Source organism: Grampus griseus (genome assembly GCF_964374135.1).
Source record: "Grampus griseus genome assembly, chromosome: 19".
NCBI lineage: Eukaryota > Metazoa > Chordata > Mammalia > Artiodactyla > Delphinidae > Grampus > Grampus griseus.
Genome location: NC_139013.1, coordinates 5,622,424 through 5,647,646, shown reverse-complemented (window position 1 = coordinate 5,647,646; position 25,223 = coordinate 5,622,424). Strand labels below are relative to the sequence as shown.

General features: G+C 40.2%; 1 protein-coding gene across 1 annotated transcript in view; it reads left to right on the top strand.

Annotated features, from left to right (window-relative positions):
* The first annotated feature begins 720 nt into the window (after positions 1 to 720).
* Positions 721 to 25,223, top strand: part of ZNF613 (zinc finger protein 613) — a 59,884-nt gene continuing 35,381 nt past the window's right edge. Inside the window, exons 1-2 of the mRNA XM_082676250.1 lie at positions 721 to 773; positions 3,226 to 3,284. The gene's annotated coding sequence lies outside the window, so the exon portion shown is untranslated. The remainder of the gene's footprint in view (positions 774 to 3,225; positions 3,285 to 25,223) is intronic.

The following is a 25,223-nucleotide window of genomic DNA, read 5'->3' as shown; positions in this document are numbered from 1 at the left end:
CAAGAGTTGTTTTCTGGAGGCGTATTTAGGAGGATGAGAATGTCATTACTTGGGTCGGGATGAACCCGAAAACCTATTTTCAATAGGAATATACAGTAAACATGGACGCAAGAAGACCAGAAACCCCATTTCTAAATTAAATATGCGATAAGCTCCCCAAACGCTGTCCCCAACACAGATACGACTCCCAATCCCCCCAACCTCAGCCACCCCAAACGCTACTCTCCAAAGAACCTCCTAAGTTCTCGTCTCAACACGGAACCCCGTGACCTCCCTTTCTATGGGGAACTCTCAACACGGATTCCCCGACTGATCCGCTAACACACAACACCCCAGCGAGGATCACCACTCGCTTCCCCCCAAGACCGACCTCTACGTCGTTTGGAACAAAAACAGCAAAACACCCCAACGCGCTCTCCCTGGCCCCGAGACACGCCCAGAACCGGACACTGACCTGATGGATGAACCCCGTCTTCACCGTTGGAGGCAAATCACGATACCGCTGTTCTAAACACTTTGCCTCAATGTCTTCAGCCCGGCGACCAACCCACGCGGCGGACACGACCCTCTGAAGCTGAAAGGATGGTGGCTGACGAGGTCCAAAAACCGCAGTTCCAGAGACCCCCGGAATCTGGCTCCTCCTGGTCCTTCTATGACGCAATATTTCCGCGCCGGTTTCGAGGGTCTTTACCGGGAGCCGCCATTTTCTCACGTACTGCCGAACGACGGGGGAGGTCTTCCTTTTCCTGCATTCCGCGGGAAGGTCAAAAACGGTGAGAAGCAGTTGAAAACGACCTATTTCACCCCCTTTCCAGGTCACTTGATCCGTTGGGCCCCGACTTTGCAGCATTCGCCAGGGGCGCTGCACAAAAGCTTAGCTTCTCAGAAAGTCAAGCCTGCCCGGATCTCTGCAGGGAGCGCAGAGATGGTCGCGGACATGAAGGCACTTTGATTTAAAGGATAAAGAGAAGCTAACAAGCGCAACCATCTCAAAGAAATTTAGGGGCGGGGGGAGGGACCCAAGCCAAGCCTAGCAACAATTGAAGGAGAACCGGCTAGTGGAATGCTGGGTGGAGGGGGTGTTGGAGGAAGCTGCATTTAAGGCCATTGTAGGGTTTAGGGAACCGCTGAGGAGGGCATTGGTCTGAGAGTGGGCAAAGCGCAGGATTATACAGCTCTTGTTCTGACTGGTGTGGAGGGAAATGGGGAACACGGCATCAGGGGCTGGCAAAAGGGGCTGAGGCTGCGAAGAAGCGTGGTTCCCCCAACCACGGTGGGAAGAGCCAGGGCTTCCACAAAGATGGGAAATACTTTAAAGCAAAAGCTCTGAGAAAGGGACTTCCCTGGTGGCGCAGTGGTTAAGAATCCACCTGCCAATGCAGGGGACACCGGTTCGAGCCCTGGTCCAGGAAGAACCCACATGCCGCAGAGCAGCTAAGCCAGTGTGCCACAACTACTGAGCCTGCGCCCGGCAGCCACAACTGCTGAGCCCGTGTGGCACAACTACTGAAGCCTGGGCACCTAGAGCCCGTGCTTTGCAGCAAGAGAAGCCCCCGCACCGCAACGAATAGTACCCCCCCCCCCGCCGCAATTAGAAAAAACCTGCGCGCAGCAACGAAGATCCAATGCAGCCAAAAATAAAATTAAATAAATAAATTTATTTTTTTAAAAAAAAAGCTCTGACAAAGGGAAGTGATTCTGTTAAGTATTGCAGCCCAACTGATTAAACCCCACTCCCTATAATTGTACAACCTGGCTCAGAGAACCTTCGAAGTAAAGAGGTTAATCATTCATTTATTGACCCAGCAGATGTTTATAAAATGCGTACTGTGTGGCAAACAGAGGTCTGGGTGCTGGAAATATGAAAGGTATAAAAGCAGACAAAAATAACACTTTTTTTTCGTGGAGCTGTACATTGTACTGTTACAGACCAGGGTTCTTGGACTCTTTAATCAATAGAAATTGGTAACAGGCCAGATAAGAAACTCAGGCAAGGCTTTATTGTGACTGGTGCTGCAGCAGGAGGGAGAGAAAACAAGTAACAGGTTCCCTTTCTTGCTGGGGGTAGGGGGGTGGGGAGTTGGTCCCTTAAATGGGATGAGGGTAGGGCGCAGGTCTAGGGGTGGGGCAGGAGGGTGGTTTAGGTAGTCTGCCCATCCCCTGTAGGGCTGTGTGCAGGGATTAAGCACAGGACCCTGGCTTTTGCTCTCAGTACCTCAGAAGTGGCAGTTGGATTTTGGTCTTGTATCTTGTTCATAATTGGCCCCAACTGTGCATACACAGCAGTTATTTTTAGTCCCTTCTATTGTAGTTTCATTGTATTCTGTTGCGGGAGGAGACTTTTGTCCAGGTGCAAGCACTGCAGCAAAGTGTCCCAGATTCCAGCCTGTCTCACTACTGGTGTGCAGAATGGAAAAGTAAAGTTACTTGGTTTTATTTCCTCATTGTAGCGAGTGTTATGATTCCCACCTACAACTGTGACCTAAAATTCCTGGAGGGTAGAGCATTGAACAAAAGACTTTAGTCTGAAGCCTTAAGATCTAATGGAATTTTTTCTCTAGGTTTTGGATTTGCGTGGGACATGTCACCCCTTTTTTCCTTACTATTTATCTCTCTTAGAATGGGAATATCTATCCCACCTCTGTCCCACCATTGTATTTTGGAAGCACATAACTTACCTGTTTTCAGGGGTCCAAAGCTGGAGAGGAGTTTTGCCTCACGGTGAATTGTACCTCAAGTCTTACACATATCTGACTTAGATGAGACTTCGGATATAGACTTTTTTTTTTCTAACATTGTATTTTATTTTATTTTGGCTGCATTGGGTTTTCGTTGCTGTGTGGGCTTTCTCTAGTTGCGGCGACTGGGGGCTACTTTTTGTTGCAGTGCATGGGTTTCTCATTGCTGTGGTTTCTCTTGTTGCAGAGCATGGGCTCTAGGCGCACGGCTTCAGTAGTTGTGCTGATGGGCTTAGTTGCTCCACGGCATGTGGGATCTTCCCATCCCAGGGATCGAACCCATGTCCCCTGCACTGGCAGGCAGATTTCGACCACTGCGCCACCAGAGAAGGCCTGGATATAGATTTTAGAGTTAACGTTGGAATGAGTTAAGACTTTTGGGGCTGTTGGGATGGAATGTATGTATTTTGCATGCAAGAGGGACATGAAATGGAGGGGACAGGGCCAGTGGAGGAATATTATGGACTGAATGTTTGTGTCTCCTCAGATTCACATATTGAAGCCCTAAGACCCAGTGTGGCTTTAATCAGAGATGGGGCTCCTAAGGTAAGTAATTAAGGTTAAATGAGGTTGTAAGTGTGGGGCTCCAGGAAGTTTAGTGTCCTTATTTATAAGAAGAGAAACCAGAAAGCAGTGTCTCACCAGAAACTATATCTGCCGGAACCTAGATCTTGGACTTCTAGCCTCTGGAACTATGAGAAAATTAATTTCTGTTGTTTAAGCCACCTACTCTGGTATTTTGTTATGGCAACAAGAGCAGTCTAATACAGTGGTGAATTACATTGTTTATAAAATTAGACAACTTTTAACCGACTTTGCATTCTTTGGATAAACCCAATGTAGTCATGAAGTATTTATCTTTTTAAAATGTTGCTTAATGTGTTCAGTAGAAACCTGGGAAACATTTGTGGGGTCATGGTGGAAGGAATATGATTTTGGATCAAGCAAATTTAATATGGGCTTACTATGAATTGATTCTGGCTTTTATGTGTGAGCTCAGTGAGAATGGCTCTAACAGTTTGCTTGGTTGGTTGACTGAAACTTGACTTAAAGGTGAACTACATTAAAGTTTAAATGCCAGAAATTCCTTGTTCCATATTCTGTAAAGTATCCAAAAGTATATGGAGTTAGGACTGCTAATGTAGATTTATCATGTAAAACCAGCTTACCCATCCCCTAAATACATAACCCAGAAGCATCCAGAAGACAGTCTCTTCAATGAAGCTAATCTGGCTACAGAAAATGGAAGTATACTATTATAAGATTCTGTCACTATACACGAAGAGGTATATATAATAATACTCATACTGACAAGTTAATGATACATGCTGTAAACTAAAGGAACCACTTAAATAACAAAATTATGGGGAATTCCCTGGTGGTCTAGCAGTTAGACTCCGTGCTTCCACTGCTGGGGGCCCAGGGTTCAATCTCTGGTCGGGAAACTAAGATCCCACAAGCCGTGCATGGTGCAGCCATAAGTAAATAAATAAATAGATAAATAAATAAATAAATAAATAAAATAAGCCAACAAAGAAGATAAATAATCATAAGACATAATCAGTTACTCCAAAAGATGGTAGGAAAAGGGGAGCAAAGAATAGATGGGGGCTTCCCTGGTAGCACAGTGGTTAAGAATCTGCCTGCCAATGCAGAGTACACGGGTTTGAGCCCTGGCCCAGGAAGATCCCACATGCTGCGGAGCAACTAAGCCCGTGCACCACAGCTACTGAGCCTGCGTTTCACAACTACTGAGGGCTGTGTGCCAGGAGCCTGTGCTCTGCAACAGGAGAGGCCACCATAATGAGAAGCCCGTGCACCACAACAAAGAGTAGCCCCCGCTTGCTGCAACTAGAGGAAGCCCACACACAGCAACGAAGACCCAGCACAAGCCAAAAATATAAATTAAAAAAAAAATAGGTGGGATGAATAGCAAATTGTACATTTTTAGTCTCAACCTAACTACATTCTCACATTAAACATAAATGATTTAAACACCCCAATAAAAAGACATATTGTCAACTTGATAAAAAAGCAAGGCCTAACTATATGTTACCTTCTAGAAAACCACTTTAAATATTAAGTGACGAATAGGTTAAAAGTAAACCATGTTAAATAGAGATGTGAAAGATATAAAAAGAAAGTCCCAAGTCAAATTTCTAGAGATTAAAAACTACAATTTGAAAGAAAACATACACTGATGGAATTAATGGCAATTAGACATGGCATAAGAAAAGATTAGTTAACTTGAAGACACAGCAATAGAAACTATCCAAAATGATACAAGGGGCTGTGCTGGGGGGGTCTTAAAAAGCATGAGCAGTTTTTTAACCTATTAGGGTATGCAAAAGAAAAGACCAGTGAAGTTGATGACAAGGCAAAAGAAACTCACGTACAAAGAGAACAAAAGTTAATAAAAGCTTTTTTTAAAAAGAGAAAAGCCTTGAGTTCTCAGCCAATGGGGTAAGAGGTATCATTGTGAGGAACACCAGGTGGAAATCTCTCAAACTGCCCTCCACTCTCTTTTCAAGATAGTGAATGAAGAAACAATATTATGGGAGGGCTTATAAAATATGAACATGTAACATATAAAATATTTTTAAACCCCATTACATATTGTTATAATTAACATGTTAATCACTTCTCTGACTTTTTGATCCAATGGAATACAGTTATAAATTTTTATACAGTTATCATACTGTCCTTGTTTGCTCAATCTAGCATTGTCAGTTTCCGGTCACTTCTGGTTGGTTTTTCTCAATATTGGTCACACTTTCTGGCTTTTATGCATGCTTGGTAATTTTTGGTTGGATGAAAAACATTGTTAATTAATGTGTTTGCACTCCTATAAATATTCTTGAGGTTTGTTTTGAGATACATTAAAGGTACTTGGAAACAGTTTGGTCCTTTCTGATCCTACTTTAGATCTCAGTTGAGCAAGACCAGATTGCTTATTGGATGAGACTCAGCCAATTAACAATGAGTGCCTACTCTGTCAGACATTCTAGACATCTGGTAATATAGGGGTTAACAGAAGGTCCCTAAACAGTAGAAGTACTTGTTACTTCTTCATGAAGCTTACAGTGTAAATTTTACAGACTATAACTTACATTCAAGACCTTATATTTGAGCACAAACTCAGGAAGATGATATTTGATATTTGTTATGTTTCTGCTTTGTATTGAAACTGATATAGCAATGTTTATACATGATCTAAGATCCTCATATATTCCACATTAAAATCCTTAAGAAAACAATTGAGATGTTCTCTTCAAGTAATTCTAAGTTTTTACATCATGTGTTTTTTAAAAATCATTTACAATGCCATTAAGATACCTCATCTACTTACATGCCTCCACTCCTAGCTTCTCCCTAAGGGACCTGACCTCATGCTCTTCCTCAAATCCCAGTTTTCCAGCAGTAGACTTGGTCTGAACCTTAATGCTACATCAGTTTTATGCCAGTCCCTACTGACATTACTCCTGGCTACAGCTCAGTAATTATAGAGATTCTGAAAGTATTTGCCAGATTGGTTAAAGGCCTATAGTATTCCAGTCTAGAACCAGATTGAGCCCACACTTCCAGAGCTCCTTGACCTATTCCCAATCTGATTCAGTCGATCCAGCTCTGTGAAGTATGATACCAGGCCACAGTTGATTCTATTATGATCTACTTTTCTCTTCCTCATGTGACACTCAAACATGTAAGACTCGAGAGTCCCTTAGTTGAGAGGAAATGGAACCACCCCAACATTCTTCCTGACATCTATATCCATTCCATCAATGAGGCAAAGGGAAGGGTTGGGCAGGGAGCTATCTCCAGAGGGAAGAATGCAGCTGAATAGTTATCCAGTTTAGATTTTCATATTCCCAGGATTCTGAGAATAATTTGGATAGTCAGAGAAGAGAGAGCTAGGATGGAAGCAAGAAGAGTCATCTTAATTTGTGTTCAAATTGCCCATTTTATTTTCATGTTTTCAGGAAAACTACCAAGAGTTATGTTGGAATGTATTTTGTTAGTTAATTTATAGGTTTAAATTACTAATTGTCCTTGGGCTTTCAGTTCATTTTGCAAACCTGATTTCACTACCTTTTCAAGTCCAGAAAATTTTAAAAATCACATTTATAGTGACCTTTATGGTATAATGCTTAGTCTTATTTATAAATTGAACTTAAGCTCATTCAAGGACATTAAGTTATATTTATGAATTTAATATTCATTTCTGTTGTGAGGGAATTCAGTTGTCTGAAATAATATTTAAATAAATTTAGAGCCTAAGAAATGCAGCAGCTAATCATATATTGGGTGGGCGTTGAAGATTTTTTTTTTTTTTTAAAAAGAAAAAGAATCCACAATTAGGAGAAATGAGTATAACATGATAACCTTAACCAGTGATGTGGGGTAGACTGTCTTTCTCCTTAAAATTATGGAATCATAAGCATAGTAACTAGGAATATTGTTTAAGGTTTCCTGTCCAAAAATATACATCAGGTATATTGTGTAATGTATTATGAAGTGGGAATTGGTACATAAAGCTCTCGAATGTTTCTCATTTTCACAGGCTTTGCTTCACAAGAACTTTAGTAAGATATTCCACAATTAGTGTGTTCACAGTGTTTTATTTGTATATGATTTCATCAGCTAATGGATGGGGCAGAAAACCCTGCCACATTCACTGCCTTCCAAATTTCTCTCCAGTATGTAATGACACCTATTGAGGGAAGGACTTTACCACTCTCATATTTTTACACACTATAAGCTCACTGATGACCTTGGTAATCACTGATAATAGGATCTGTCTTCCAAAACACAGCTTTCCTAACCTCTGCCTTCATAGGTTTGCTTTTTATACATAACCATATAATCAGCTATACATTATTGCTCAAGGCTTTTCCAAATAGAATGTACCAGTTTTTTCCTATGTGTTTTTTGTGACATAAAATAAGATATAATTGACCACTGAAGGCATAACCACATTCATTGCATTCATGAAGTTTCTCTCCTGCACAAACTCTCTGTTATCTCCTGAGGGTGCACCTCTGGCCTCTGGCTGTTCCATAAGGACTACATTCCTATCTGCTAGGAGCCCACTGATGTTTAATGATGTCTGAGGGGTTGCAGAAGGCATCTGCACAGTCACCATATTAACAGTGTTTTCCCCCTGCATGAGTTCACTAGTATCTAATAAGCTGTGACCCTTTGTGGAAGGATATTCCACCTTCACTGAATCTACTTGTTTCTCTCTTGTGTGTGTCCTCTTATGTTTAACCAAGCATGACATGTGGGAGAAAGCTTTCCCACACTCATTGCATCCATAGGGCCTCTCTCCCGTGTGAGTTCTTTGATGGACAATGAGCATTGTCTTTGTAGTGAAGGCTTTCCCACAGTCACTGCATGCATAGGGTTTCTCTCCTGTGTGAATTCTCTGATGTTTAATGAGTCCTGATTTCTGTGAACAAGATTTTCCACAGTCAGTACATACAAAGGGAGTCTTTCCTGTATGAAATCGCTGATGTGCTATGAGGCATGCCTTCTGGCTGAAGGCCTTACCACATTCAGTGCATCCATAGGGTTTCTCTCCAGTGTGAGTTCGTTGATGTATAATAAGATTGCCCTTCTGTATGAAACCTTTTCCACATTCACTGCATATATAAGATTTCTCTCCTGTATGAATTTTCTGGTGCAGAATGAGCTGTGATTTTCTGGAGAAACCTTTCCCACACTCATTGCATACATGGGGTTTTTCTCCTCTTTTGTTTCTCTGATGTATAACGAGCTCTGCCTTCCTAAAGAAGGCTTTGCCACATTCAGGACATTCATAGGGTTTCTCTCCTGTATGAGTTCTCTGGTGTTCAGTTAGCTTGAACTTTCTGTAGAATGCTTTCGCACATACACTGCATACATGGGGTTTATTTCCTGTATGAGTCTTCTGATGTTCAGTAAGCTGAAATTTCCTGAGGAAGGCTTTTCCACATTCACGGCACTCATGGGGTTTCTCTCCTTTGTGAGTTCGCTGATGTTCAGTGAGCTTGAACTTCTTGGAGAAGGTTTTCCCACAGACACTACATCTGTGGGGTTTCTTTCCTGTATGAATTCTCTTATGTTCATTGAGCCGAGACTTCTTGAGGAAGGCTTTCCCACATTCAGTACATTCGTGGGTGTTCTCTATTTTGTGTATGTCCCGATGTTTAATTTCAGTATGAGTTTGCTCATGATCAACATGGAGAAAGGATCTCCCATCTCCATTAAACTCAGCAGACTCTATTTTTTTGCAGCTTGTACTCAGGTTGATTACATCTAAATATGATTTCATAGTTTTCCCATGTAAATCAAATACATCATGATTTGGCCTCAAAGGAAAACAACTTTTGCTCTGATAAATAATATTCTCAAATGCATTCTGTTCATAACACTGTTCCAACATCTTCAGTATACTTTGGTTTTGCCAGTGTGGCTGCATATGATCATCCACTTTATCAATTTCTAGGAAAGAGAACAATTAACCCTTCCATGAGTATCATATGGAATAAAACTGCTTCAAAAATACCTTGGGGGACTTCCCTGGTGGTCCAGTGGTTAAGACTTCACCTTCCAATGCAGAGGGTGCAGGTTCGGTGCCTTGTTGGGGAGCTGGGATCCCGCATGCCTCATGGCCATAAAACCAAAACATAAAACAGAAGCAATATTGCAACAAATTCAATAAACACTTAAAAAAAATACCTTGGAGTGAGCTGGCTCTTTAATGGAAAACCTATGATATCAAATATAAAAGAAATTCCAAGTATAAAAGTACCTTATCTTTTTTAAAAAAAAAAACTTTTCACAATTGTTGTTAAATATATATAAGATAAATTTTACCATTTTAAGTGTATATTTATGTGGCATTAAGTACCATCACATTGTTGTACAACCATCACGACCATTCATCTCTAGTTCTTTTTCATCTTCCCCAACTGAAAAACTCTGTATCCATTAAACACTAACTCCTGTCTCTTGGAAATTGTTAAAAACACAGTAATATAAAACACCAAACAACCCAAAAGATAACAGCCGTCAGGGTAAAAATTCTTTACTTTCACTGAAGCCATATTCTATGGGTGGAAAGGGAAACAATAAACAAATAAGATAAGGAATAAAGTAGGCAGTTCCAAGTGTGACAGTTGTTTGAAGAAGCAAAGGAAATAAGAAGTGGAAGATATCAGGATTTATTTGGAAGGAAGGATAAACAAGACTCACTAATGGATTTGATGTGAGGAGAGGTAACAAAAGAGGGAATCAAAGTGCACGCCTGAGTATTTGGCTTGACCCATTGGGTAGTTGGGTAGTGCCTTTTAACAAGATGAGGAATATCACCGAACTTCAGAATGTGAGGGAAACCAAGTTCAGAATGTGAGGGAAACCAAGTACATTTTGAAACATATCATTTTTGAGATAATATCCAAGCACAGACATGGAAAAGCCAGTCAGATGATAAGACTTGAGTAAGGTCTTGACTGAAAATAGCAATGTGGAAACATCAGTATGTAAATATTATTTAAGGGGACTTCCCTGGCAGTCCAGTGATTAGGACTCGGCACTTTCACTGCCATGGGCCCAGGTTCAATCCTGGTTGGGGAATTAAGATCCTGCAAGCTGCACGGCGCAGCCAAAAAAAAAAAAAAAAACCCAAAACAAAGAAATATATATTATTTAAGGTCAGAGTATTGTATGAGATCACTTTCTGAGAAACATGAAGACTGAAAAAAGATGAAGGCACAGACGAAAGCTTTAGTCAGTCAACATAGAGTTTTGGGATTCCTAGAGCCCTCTGAAGAGACCCTAACATAACCATGCTGGTAGAGAAAGAAGAAGACGTGGGTGTTAGAACATATACATCAAAGAGGCAACTCAGAATGTTGGACATAGAGGTCATGATTTCAAGAAAATTCTAACAGACTCTTGGGTGCTCATCCTGTTGATAAAACTTGCCATTCTTCTTCATTAGGTAGACCATCATCAAATTCACTTTCCCAAAGCACAATCTCACATTCTAACCTTGCATGGAGCTGTGACACATTCTCATACGTTCCCACAGAAAGGGACATGATGATCCTGATGGACTTTCACAACAGGCTAATGGGGCACAGCCTTTTTTAGAAGCAGATCTGCTGCACCAGACATGGGAATGCTCACCTTCTTCACTATTCTGTACCTGTATGGATGTCATGGTGGAATTTTTCCCATTTCATTGTCCCTGATATACTAATCTCTCAACTTGCCAACAATAGCGTCTTCTTCCTTAATCATACAGTAATGTCTCTGCTGGCATTAATTAAAGGGTCTTATAGGACCACCTTCCTCCTGAATCAAGATGTGACAATTTTATCTTTAGTTTTTCTTAGAACATCTGGCTATACCTTATTATTTCTATAATGCTGCCACTGAGGTTAAAAATAAGACTATCTAGAGTTAGAATATACAAAACCTAACCTCCACCATGCCTCCTTTATTATTAACACATAAAAGTCACAACAGTAAGCCTGGTGATAAAAGTTTACATTACCATGATGTACCCAGTTTATCTAAGTTTCCACTCCACTAGCTCCCCAACAAATACTTTCAAACATTGGTCTCCACATGGCTGGTTTCAGGCCAATCTTTTGACAGTCCCCACATGGCCTTGCACATTTCCAGTTTCTTGCCATGTTTCCTTGTCATCTTAATTCAAAACTGAGCTATTTCTCTCACCTAAGATACTTTATGATACTATCACTCTTCATTCTCTCTATACCACTTTAGGCTACTTTTCTTCTAAATTTCTGAAATAGTCTCTATATTTACCATTTACTTGAATTTTGTACAGCCTTCAATGATAGCAGAAACATTTCACATGTTAAAAAGCTTAATTTGTAAATATTACATGAAGATTTGTCCTAGCTTTGCTCATAAAATCTTTGCTCTGAAAGACATTTCTTTGTTTCCCACTAAATTTAGTCTCTTCTATCAAAGATACTTAGCATCATCTTCCGTCTGTTTTTTTCCCCTCTCACACTCCATATTGTGGGTTGAATATGTCCCCCAAAGACATGTTTAAACCCTAACCCCTAGTAGCTATGAATGTGACCCTGTTTGGAATCAGCGTCTTTGCATATGTAATCAAGTTAAGACCAGGTCAAAATGGATTGGAGTGAACCCTAATCCAATGACTGGGGTCCTTCTAAGGAGACAGAGATTTGGCTACAGACACAGAGACATACAGGGAGAAGGTCATGTAATAACAGAGGCAAAGACTGGAATGATGTGTCTACAATCTAAGGAACATCAAAGATTTCTGGCCACTACCAGAAGCGAGGAATAGACAAGAAAGGATTCATTCCTAGATCTTTGAAAGGGAGCATGGCTCTACCAATACCTTGATTTTCAAATTCTAGCATCTAAAACCGTGAGAATACATTTCTGTTGTTTCAAGTCACACAGTTTGTGGTAATTTGTTACCTAGGAAACAAACATACCCCATACCTACTTAAGTGGCAAATTCAGTCTTTATTGTTCCAGAATCTTCTCATACCATCCTCAAGCTGGGTTGAAGTCACCAACAACCAGGTCTCACATCTGGTTTTCTGCTTCAACACCTGCCTATTCCAGTCTATTTTCTACTGATAGCCAAGGTGATACCTCTAAAACATAAATTATATCCCATCACTGCTATACCCTAATCCTTCTAAAGGTTTTCTCATTAGGAGGAAAATCAAGTGTTTGAAATGGATGACAAGGCCCTATGTGACCAAATGACCTATTGCAAACCCCCAGTTATGACCCCATTGACCTCATCTCTAGTCATTTTCCATGCTGATGGTTTGGTGTTTACAGTCGTTTTCACCACCAGACATAGTATCTGTGAATTTTTTCCCATTTATTTTTATTGTGATAAATTACACATAACACAAAATTTACCATCTTAATCATTTCTGAGTGTACAGTTCAGTGTATTAAAATGCATTCACAGTGGTGTATAACCATCACCACTATCTCTCTCCATTAAATCTTTTCATCTTATAAAACTGAAACTCTCTTTTTGTTAAATTTCTGCCTCCTCTTTGAGAGTGGGGACTTAGGTGTTTGATAGAAGAGAAATTTCTATGTCATAGTAATATGGTCAACTGGGACTTAATGCCATCAGACTATGAGGAGGAAAAAGATAGCTTTAGGGAAAAGAATCCAGCAACATCTAAAGTTTAACTAAGAGAATGATTAATTAACAAATATAAAAAGGAACTACAGTAAGGTGGGCATGAGGTTTTATGATTTCGTTTAGGCTAGGAAATGAGAATGAGAAATTTTAGAAACGTCTTTCCTAATTACACAAAGAACAGGAACAGCAGAGGCATTAAATACAGGAGCCCAGAGGGTAGAGAAGATTCAAGGTAATGCCAGGATTTAAGATGTACAGAAGTACAAGAGAATCTCAATTTTAAAAAGGATGTTGGAAAGGGATTTTCTGGGAGGGAAGATGGTTCTAGTTTCTCACACAAAAAGAGTGAACTCATTGGGAATTGCCATGGAGACAGGTTAAAATATATGGTACCAGCAGGTATATTAGACAGTGTTAAGGGACATGTCAATTGCAAGTCTCCACAAAAAGCTTAACACATTTGAATAAAGTAAGGTTTTATAGCCTATGAGACAGAGCAGAGGGATGACAACAGAACCTTTGAAGAATCTCAGAGGGGGTAAAAAGAAAAGTCAAGCAAGCAGATGAATACACATTAAGAGACCACATTACTACAAGAGTAAGGCACCTGAGGTGCAGTTGGATGTCGTAAAGGGAAATAAATATTTCACAATGGAGCAGAAAGGTGTATGAGTCAGAAGACAATGATGAATTCAAAGTTTTGTCTGAGAAGAGAGACACGGAAGGAGGAATTTCATACCAAGAGATGTGAAAGGAACATAAAATCATACTCTAACAAGTGAAGAATGGGAGGATTTGAAAAACCAAGCAAGAATAATCCTAGGAGGGGGAAAGTTGACATCTAAGAAGAAATAAACAGGGATTCATTCCAAGATGAGATAAAGTGGTATACTTTCCTCTAAGTTCTTGCACAGAAAAAGAGCTCTCATATGAGGAAAGGGATACATGGAGGCTGTTTCTGTATCCTCAGACACCCTCACCACTGGGATGCCTTCTCTAAAGGACTAGAAAGTGATTTCCACAGCCTTCCCCCTCTTGCTGGTTCTGTCTCACTTACCTGGATGGGGGTGACTGTGAACTTCATCTTCTAAGGTCCATGGTGGTTCTCCTTGTTCCAACTTGGAGAGTATATCAGGTTTGTTAACTTGATACCCTGTTCGTGGGAAATAACAGAAGACTTAGGCTCATCAAATGGCACTAGGGATCTGTGATGCTATGAGAATGGTACACTTTAGGGACTGCACGATCTGCATGTTTGGAAATTAAAGGCTTGTCTCTAAAACGCGGAGAGATTATACCTTCTCATCTGGGACCGGGGGGGAAGAGACTGAAAATCTTCCACTTCAGAGCACCACAGACACAACAACTCTTTCAGAAGGTGAAGAAAGAAAAGTCACCGTCCAAGGGACACAGGGGAGCCGTCCTCACCTACGGACACCAGGTTGCTATAGTTCTCCAGCATCACGTCCCTGTACAGGTCCTTCTGATCAGGGTCCAGGAGCTGCCACTCCTCCCATGTGAAGTCCACGGCCACATCCTTCAGTGTCAGCGATCCCTGTAACAACACAGTCCATGTGCCCTGTAACAACACAGTCCATGTGATAAGAGTGTTTCTCTCATTATTGAAATGGAAGGTGTGAAATAATAGAAAATATATATAATGTTCTATGTCCCTGGTTGCCGGCTTAGCACTCCTAAAACCCTTGTAGTCTCCTAGGTGATAAAAGCACTAGGAGCATCTTTTGTCCTAACATTTGGTCTTTGAATTCAATCCTAATCTGACACTAACAACTCAGAGTTACCATCAGGCCCCACAGGCTAAAGAGCTCAGTCCCACAAGACTGCCTTCACTTCAGCCACCAGTCCAAAGTCCCAGATTCCAGGTTCCCTGCACTTGTGTCCAACTTAGCTACAAATTCGGGGGTTCTCATAAATTCCCTGCTAAGGTTTGATAATTTGTTAGAACCACTCACAGAACTCAGGAAATTATTATGCTTACTCTTATAGTTTATTATGAAGGACACAAATGAATGGTCACATGAAGAGGCTCATAGAGCCAAATCTAAAATGGTCCTGAGTGCAAGGGCCTCTGTCCCTGTTGAGTTGGGGTAAGTCACCATCCCAGAAAGTGGACTGTTTGCCTACTTGGAAGCTCTCTGAACCCCATTGGGATTTTTATGGACGTTCCATTACATAGGCATGACTGATTAAACCACTGCCTACAAGTGATAGAGCTCAATCTCCAGCCCCTCTCCTGTCTACTGAGATCAGAGGGTAGAGCCAGAAGTTCCAATCAAGGCTTGGTCTTTCTGGGGATCAGCTCCCACCCTGAAGCTCTCTAGGGGTCCATCCTGAGTCACCTAATTAGCACACATATGGCTCAAAGGGGCTTGTTATGGATAAAAAAAGACACTCCTATCTCTGAGGAAATTCCAAAGGTTTTAGGAACTCTGTGGCAGGAACCAGAGACAAAGACTATATATATAAAATTATACCACAATGAGTCATTTGTTTAATTAAAATAAAGGCAATTAAATAAATAAATAAAATAAAGGCAATAAGGAGGTGGGAGGTAACAACTAGATTCTTGGGGGCGTATTCTCTTTCATTTATCAAAATTTTATAAGCAATTGAACTTTTTCTGGTTAAATTTTCCTTATTACTTGATCAATTATTTCATTTTTAATAGCTCTATCAACTTGGGAATTTAAATTTAGTGTCAATACATAATAACCGTCATCACACACAAAAATACTGGTACCTCGTTGAATGGCACAGTAGCAGTACCACGATTAGATGTAATTGCTTTAAACTGACCAAACATCAATTTGATGATTATTATTTTGCTAGTTTCAATATTTAGATGAGTTCTTCTTTTCAATATAGTTCACTAATTTTATTCCAATTAAATATAACAACATCTAGCTCTTTCCTATCTACACAAAATATTTAACTTTTTTGGGCATGAAAAGTACAGTAATAACTAGATTTTGAACACATGGAAGGGCACTGTATTTTCTGAGATAAGGTAAAGTTCTAAAGCAAACTGTGGATCTCAAAAACCCAAGCCATTACCAAACAAGAATTTATAACTCCCTGTGGCCAAATCTGTACTGAAACACCCATTCTACAACCTGTTCACAGATGTCCTTTGATAACTGTGCAAACCTTACATTTTCCTGGGCACTTTAGGTTTTATTCAAGGATAAAACCAGCCCAAAACAAGTGTGGGTATATAAGTCACCAAGCTGTGGTCTTTTGAAAAACTGTGTGCACTGAATTCTACTTGGTCTAGTCCAGCAGAGGACTCAGAATAATCATATAAGAAACAGCCATACACAACCTGCTTGTATATCTATCAATATTAGAAGAATGCTATGAACACAATGAATGTTATCACCTCTAGAAAGAAACCATCAAAGAAATTTCCCAAGACTTAAGTACCATGAAATAGTGACATCTCCTGAGGAAATTATCTGCCTTCTCCTCAGATTCAATGCATATCAAATAACTTATCATGATTCTCTGGTTGCAGTGGCTGACAGATTACATGCAAGTTGATGGTTTATGTAACCAGGAGGGACCTGCAGAGTCATACATTATATACCAACATTGGTCATGTAGTACGAAATCTATGAACAATATATACCTGATTCTACTTCATCATGATTTTGAAGGTAGTTTATTTCTCCCCAGAACCCATTTTTTCCCAATTAATACTTTTCATTTAATTGGACTGCTTTTTTTCCCCAGCCTTCTGGAAATCCATGAGGGAATCAAGAATAAAACAAACCAAAAGTCACCTGAGCCTTCATCATTTTCTTGTTTTGGGAAATGCCAAGTAACTAGGATGTTGTTTTTAGTCTCTTCTGGATCTGCCCTAAGTTTCTGTTCCAAAATCTCAGTCTCAGGTAACGGATGTCCCACGAAATGACCATATGCAACTCCAGGAACCTCCTCCTCATCCTTTACTTGATTTCTCTTGCTCCTCGAAGCCAGGACCTGTGGAGTGAAGAGTAAGTTCATTTGGGTGATATATTCCCTCTGGGCCCAGATGCTGTCACTGCTGTTGTTCACCCACCTTAAGTCAAGGCCAGTGCTTCTAACTGTCCCTTTATTTGATGCCCCTGAGGCAGTAAAACATAACAATCTAAATGGAGAGAGGTATGCCTTCTGTGAAGTATAAGTAGCATGAATGAGAAAGGGAATATGGAAAAGGAAAACCAGCACAGCACAAAGCCTGGCAGAAGAATGGCAGAAGACTTCCCACACAGATCAGTTTTGGGAAAGAAGACATATAGAAGTGAGGCTCTGGACATTTTTTCCCCTTAAAATCACGTGTCCACATACTCCTTTGTAGTGGGTTGAATGGTGCCACCACCCCCCCAAAGATATGTTCACATCGTAACCCCATGAACATGTGAATGTGATCTGATTTGGTAAAACGGTCTTTGCAGATGTAATTATAGGGATCTCAAGATGAGAACATCCAGGATTATCCAGGTAGGCCCTAAAATCCAATGAGTGTCCTTATACCAGACACACTGAGAAGAAACACACAGGGAAGATGAGACCATGTGAAGACAGAGGCAGACATCAGTTATGCTGCCACAAGCCAAGGAATGTCTGGAGAATCTGGCAGAAAAGGAGAAGGAAGTGAATGGACGTTTCGCAGGTGTGCTGGAGGTCCCTAAGATGACGCCCAGATTCAGTGATTCCTTAGGACTCCCAAGATTTAGCACATAACTGATTTATTACCATGAAAGTATACAAGGCAAAATCAGCAAAGGGAAAAGGTGTGGCAAAGTCTGGGGGAAAACGAGGCACAAGTTTCCAAGAGTCCTGTCTCCATGAAGTCACAGAGGATATGCTCACTTCCCCAGCAACAAGTTGTAATAACTCATGTGAAATGTGTTAGCCTATTAGAGACTCAGTGCCCATGGCTTTTATGGGGGGCTATTCCTAGTACATATCCTAGTACATACCAAAATTCCAGAATCCCAGAGGAAAACACGTGTTCAAGACAAACCATATTGTTTGAAAGAAGAGTCTTGGCACAGTGAGCCCCTCTCGATAGGGAAGAGTGGGAACCCTCCCAAAATCTAAGTTCCCAGATGCCAGCGGAAGGCATCTTGTCAGCAGGCCTCTCCAAGGAGAACAGTCTCAGGTCAGCTACGTCAATTCTGCACAGCAAGGAACCGAGGGTGTCTGCTACAATATATTAATAGATTAGAAAAGTCACATGATTGCCAAAATCGATGCTGAGAAAAATATTTCATAAAAATCCAACATCTAGGGCTTCCCTGGTGGCACAGTGCTTGAGAGTCCACCTGCCAATGCAGGGGACATGGGTTCATGCCCCAGTCCGGGAGGATCCCACATGCCATGGAGCGGCTAGGTCCGTGAGCCATGGCCGCTGAGCCTGTGCGTCCGGAGCCTGTGCTGCACAACGGGAGAGGCCACAAGAGTGAGAGGCCCATGTACAGCAAAAAAAAAAAAAAATCCAACATCTATTTCAAATATGAGCCCTGGGTATGTCAGGAATTCATTACTGCCTTAGCATGAAAAAACAAAACACGACCTATAAGTTTTTTTTTTAAATATATACTACCATCTCCATCTGTTTCTAAAACACAAAACAAGAGTATGTGTTGTTTGTGGATACATACACATCTAGTAAAAGTATGAAAATATGCATAATATATAACAAGATAGCAGTTATCCATGGGAAGAGAAGGGGAGAAATAGAAGATGATATGACTTAAGTTGTATCTGTATATCTTTCAAAAAGAAAAAGAACCATAATAAAAAAACAAAACTGAATAAATCCCACATATGTCCAGCTGAAAGCCAGAGATAAAAGCACTCATTAAAAAGACGGGTGGGTTTGTGTGTGTGTGTGTGCGTGTGTTTGCGCATGCACGCACGTGCTAGTGCAACAATACCATTATTTTTCACCACTGTTCTGGAAACACTCCCAATGCAGTCTGATAAAAGAATCAAGTAAGAATTACTAACATTAAAAAAAAAAGTTACTAACAAAAGATGGAGGTCAACTTTAGTGAACACCAAAAATAAGAGTATTAAGTTAACTGACCAGTTATACAATCTATATGTAAAAATTGACAACTTCGTAGAGTGACATTAGCAAAAATGGTGGAGTAGATACCTCCAGGGGATTCCTCAGGAGCACTAAAAAAACTGACAAAAACTGTCAGAATCAACCTTACTGGAACTCTGGAAGACAGTCAATGGTTTACAGAAACAAAGTGAACACCTGACCAGGAGAAAGGTCTCTAAAACAGGAGACTTTTTATGGCATTCTAAATTAGCCTTGCCCCCACAGCCATTGTGGCAGAGCGGCAGCCTGTATTTGTGGTGTGGATGGATACCTGGACCTGTAGGGAGCAAAGTAAATCTTGTCCCCAAGGAATTGTTTGTTTTGACCTATTTGTGGGTTCCCTAAAGGACTGACACAAGAGGCCTGCATACAACAGACACACGGAGAAGAACATGAGCTTTCACCTCTGTCTGGTACTCAGGCTCAGCAGAAGCAGGAAAAGAAGCCTAAGGCACTGTTATAAATGGCCTGGCTAAGTTTGAAGGATTGCCCCAAACGGAGCCAATATGCAAAGAACTTAAAATCACTTTCTTTTCTTTTTTAAACTCAAAGAGTTCTACAGTGAGACACATAAAGTTCAAACTGTCAAAAGCCAAAGATAGAGAATCTTCAAAGCAGCAAGAACCAACTGTCATATGCAATGGATATGAAATAAGATGAACAGCTGATTTCTATCAGAAACCACAGAGATCAGAAGGCAGTGCGTTCCTGGGACTTCCCTGGTGGTGCAGTGGTTAAGAATCCACTTGTCAATGCAGGGGACACAGGTTTGAGCCCTGGTCCGGGAAGATCCCACATGCCACAGAGCAACTAAGCCCACGCACCACAACTACTGAGCCTGCCGTCTAGAGCCCACATGCCACAACTACTGAGCCTGCATGCCACAACTACTGAAGCCCACGCACCTAGAGCCTGTGTTCCACAACAAGAGAAGCCACTGCAATGAGAAGCCCACACACTGCAATGAAGAGTAGCCTCCTCTCGCCCCAACTAGAGAAAGCCAAAAATAAATAAATAAATTGATAAAAAGAAAAGAAAGAAAAAAAAAGGCAGCGCCTTCTTAAGTCAAAGTGCCAAAAGAAAAACGTAGGAGGTAAAACTATTAAACTCTTAGATGAAAACCTAGGCATAAATCGACCTGACCTCAAATTTGGGCAACAGAGCCTTAGATATGACACCAAAAAATACAAAGAACAAAACAAAATAAGACTTCGTCAAAAAATCTTTTTAAATTTATTTTATTTATTTATTTTTGGCTGCATTGGGTCTTCGTTGCTGCGTGTGGGCTTTCTCTAGTTGTGGCGAGTGGGGGATACTCTGTTTTGGTGCACAGGCTTCTCACTGCGGTGGCTTCTCTTGTTGGGGAGCACGGGCTCTAGGTGCGCAGGCTTCAGTAGTTGTGGCTCGCAGCCTTAGAGCGCAGGCTCAGTAGTTGTGGCACACGGGCTTAGTTGCTCCGCGGCATATGGGATCTTCCCAGACCAGGGCTGAAACCCATGTCCCCTGCATTGGCAGGCGGATTCTTAACCACTGCACCACCAGGGAAGCACCTAGACTTCATCAAAATTTAAAAGTAGTCTGTATAAGATGCTACCAAGAGAGTGAAAAGGAAACCCACAGAATGGGAGAAAATATTTGCAAATAATATAACTGATTAAGGGTCTAGTGAGCAGAATATATAAAGAACAATTACAATTCAATAACAAAAAGACAATTTAAACAGTGGACAAAGAGACTTGAATAGACATTTCTCCAAAGAACGTATAAAGATGGCACATCATTTGTCATTAGGGAAATAGAAATCAAAACCACAATGAGATACCACTTTACCACTTCATAACCAAAAGCATGGCCATAAAAATAAATAAAATAATAAGTGTTAGCAAGGATATGGAGAATTAGATTCCTCATACATTGCTGGAGGCAATGTAAAGTGGTGCAGCCTCTGTGGAGTACGGTTTGGCAGTTACCCAAAAAGTTAAATACAGAATTACTATTGACTTAGCAATTCTGCTCTTAGGTATATGCCCAGTAGAACTGAAAACAGGTATTAAAACTTGTACTCAAATTTCGGAGCTGCTCTACTCATGATAGCCAAAAGGTGGAAACAACCCAAATGTCTATCAACAGATGAATGAATAAACAAAATGGGGTGTCTATCGACAGATGAATGAATAAACAAAATCCATAAAGTGAAATATTAGCCATAAAAAGGAATAAAGTACTCAAAGGAGCTACAACATGAACCTTGAAAACAGTATGTTACATGAAAGAAGTCAGAAGTAACAGGCGACATATTATATGATTCCATTAATATGAAATGTCCAGAATAGGCAAATCTATAGAGACAAAAAGGCATTTAGTGCTTGCCAGGAACTGGCGGGGGAGACAGGAATGGGAAGTGAGTACTTAATGGATGCATAGTTTCCATCTGGGATGATAAAACAGTTCTACAACTAGATAGTGATGATGTTTGTACAATGTTGTGACTGTACTTAATGTCACTGAATTATACACTTTAAAATGGTTAAAATGATAAATCTTATGTTAAGTGTGTTTTACCACAAAAAGAAATTGATAGAATTATATAAAAGAAAATTGATGTCTGTTACATGGCGGAACATTTTAGTGGAATATTTTAACACTGTATACTGAAAATTTCAAAATAGTTATCATTGGTAATGAAAACTTTTACTTCTAGAAATTTCTGCAAAGGAAATAATGGCATAAGCATGCAAAGATACATATTCCTATAAATGTGTGTATATATATACATAAATGTATACATAATATATTTATATATTTATACATAAATACTTTATGTATACATAAAGTATTATATAGATGCAGTGATAGAGGATTAACTGATTAGTATAAACTTTCAATGGAATACTGTGCAGCTATTTAAAACATTCTATATGTAGTGAAAAAATATGTAACTCAAAGTTATATGTAGCATAAATGTTTTTCTGCCATAATACAAAATGTGTAAAACATGTCTGAAGAAAAACGCACAACCTAAAAGTTGAGAGTTATGTGTTATTCAAAGACCTTACGGGGACTACAGCCTGGGAGGCAACCTCTCAGTAGCTGAGGAACTGCTGAGGTAAGGTAAGGAGGACCCAGGACATATACATAAGTTTTTGCTGAAAAAGAAATATGTAGCTGAATGTGAAAAGATAACTGCTAATCACAAAAAAACCGTATCTCAAGTTAATGATTTTAGTGGTTTTCTATGTATGGGAAGATGCAAGAGTCTGGGCTCGTTGAAATTATTCCTTAGATATGCATCTTAACAATCTAGGGCCAGTATCCTGTTTTTCCCCATCCTGAATTCCCCTCTGGGTGCGTTGGGGTGGGGGCGTGCTGATGCAGTGGCTGATGGCGGGCAACATTCCTTGTTTACTGGCAGGTGACATTTTTGTGTGCATATATTTATACAGACATACCAAAAAATACCGATACCAAAAAGTTAATGTGATTATACCTAGATATTATTAGATAGGTCATTTTATTTTCTTAATTATCTTTTCACAAGTATGTAAAATATGTGTAATAGAATATAAAATTATTGTTGCCTAATTATTACTGTAAGTTTATCGTCTTTTAAGTTTTCATTACAAAAAAATGAGTAAATGACATGAGTGATAAATTTTACAAAGTATGAAAGTACAAACACAGAAAAATAGCAGCTGTTTATTTCTACCATATATGTGCCACTAACCGTCACAATTTTATATATTTTAATTCCCTTAATTCTCAGCAAACTTGAGAGAGGGACTAAACTTTTATTTGCACAAATGAAGAACAAGACTCAGGTTCAGTAACTAAATAAGTGTTCTGGACCTGATTCCAAATTGTGGTGGAGGGAAGGGGGTCCCCCCCATACAACGAAGCAATTCTCCTGACACCAGCTGGGCATCCTACTTCAGTTCAGTTCTGACACTATCTGCCCAGAGACAGCATCAGATCCCACAGGTTAAGGGTTCAGTCACACAAGACTGCCCTCCCACCCCCCCTTCACCCACCCACCATCACATAAGATGCCATTCTCAAGTCCAGATTATTACCTGTACTTCTGACCAACTGGCTATAAATCACAGGTTCCCAAGATCTTCTCAGGTTCAATTAATTTTCTAGAGTGGCTCAAGAACTCAAATATTTTACATACTAGATTACTGGTTTATTATAAAAGAATATAACTCAGGAACAACAGGATGGAAGAGATGCAGTGGGGAAGGCATGAGGAAAGGGTATGGAGTTTCCATGCCCTCTCCAGGAAAGCCACTCTCCCAGTACCCCCACGAGTTCACCAACCGGAAGCTCTCTGAATCCCTTCCTTTTAGGTTTTTAAAGAGGCTTCATTATATAGGCATGATTGAGTAACTGGCTGGCCATTGGTGGTTGATTCAATCTCCAGCCGTTTCTCCTCCCAAGAAGTCAGGGAGTGGGACTGAAAGTTCCGACCCTCTAATCACATGGTTGGCAGTACAGACAACTAGCCCCATCCTTAGGTGCATTCCAAAAGTCACTCCATTAACATAACAAGAGACACCAAAATCACTCTCAAAACTTTGAAAAGTCCAAAGGTTTTAGGAGCTCTGTGCCAGAAACGGGACCAAGACGAAATATTTCTTATTGAAAATCACACTATCACAGTTATTCACCCAAGTCATCAGTAAGAGCAAGAATCCAGATTTTTAAAAGCCAGATTCATTTCATTCGCAAATCCATACATTTGTCACTGGGACAATATTATTTGGAAATGCTCAGATCATCATTCACTTGGAAAATATAAAGGAATTAATTAAGCTATTGGAAGAACTGTAGTTGATAGAAATGCTTAAGTATTTAGGGGAAAGTATACTGATGTCTGCAGTTTACTTTGAAATGCACCAAAATTTTTTTTAAAAAAGAAAGAGGGACTTCCCTGGTGGTCCAGTGGGGAAGACTTCGAGCTTCCACTGAAGGGGGCACAGGTTCCATCCCTGGTCCGGGAACTAAGATCCCGCATGCCGCCCGGCGAGGCCAGAAAAATAAATAAATAAAAGTAATCAAAAAAAAAAGAAAAACAAGATGAATTAATGAATGGAGGGATGGATAGATAACTGACAGAGCAAATATAGTAAAATGTTAATGGTACAATCTAAGTGGTGGGTATAGTACATGTGCACTGTAAAATTCATTCAACTTTGCTATGTTTGGAATTTTTCATAATAAAATGTTAAGTTCTTAATTTCATAATGAACTGTTGAGTTGGAAAAAGCTATTAGTAATCATAAAATTTCAGTGTAGTAACCAAAAAAGAAAGTATTTAATAATATATTTTTAAATTGTTTTACTATGTTAAAGAAACTGAAAGGAGATAAAAATTAGAAGAAAAAAAAAAGACCCTAATTTCAATTGCAACAAAGGCAAAAAACCAAGAAGGAGATGTGGGTCAGGGAAACAAACCCTCGGGTAAATACCAAATCCTAATGTAATCCTAAAAGTAATAACTAAGAGAATTTGTATTATGGAAATGTTTAAAATATGAAATTAACTTTTTAAAAAGAGGCAAATTACACCTGTTTCCATAGTTTATCTGAATTATGAAAATTAAGAGAAAATAACAAGACAAAAATTGAAATATACTAACATTTGAATAAAAGTTGGGAAACAGAATTTGACGGACCAGAAGGGTTATTTTACTGGTGTCAAAAAGAATCTGAAGGGCTTCCCTGGTGGCGCAGTGGTTGAGGGTCCACCTGCCGATGCAGGGGACACGGGTTCGTGCCCCGGTCCGGGAAGATCCCACATGCCGCGGAGCGGCTGGGCCCGTGAGCCATGGCCACTGGGCCTGTGCTCCGCAACGGGAGAGGTCACAGCAGTGATGGGCCCGCGTACCGCAAAAAAAAAAAAAAAAAAAAAAGAATCTGAAAAGAAATATTCAAGTAAACTCTCAGTAAGGAGGAAAGAAACCTCATCTTAGAAAGTTTACCACTTTAGATTTGCTTAATGCTTGATCTCCCTAAATTTCGTATCCGTGGGGACGAAAGGAGAAGGTGATGTAGCACCCTAAGGAGACTTCCAAAGCAGTCCTTAGAGAGGAAAGTGGGCTTCAAGGACTGAAGGGAATTGTAGCGTTCATCTGGTCTATCTCACCCCTGGCTACTCCGTCACTGAGCGCCAAATTAATTCAAACACCACTTAC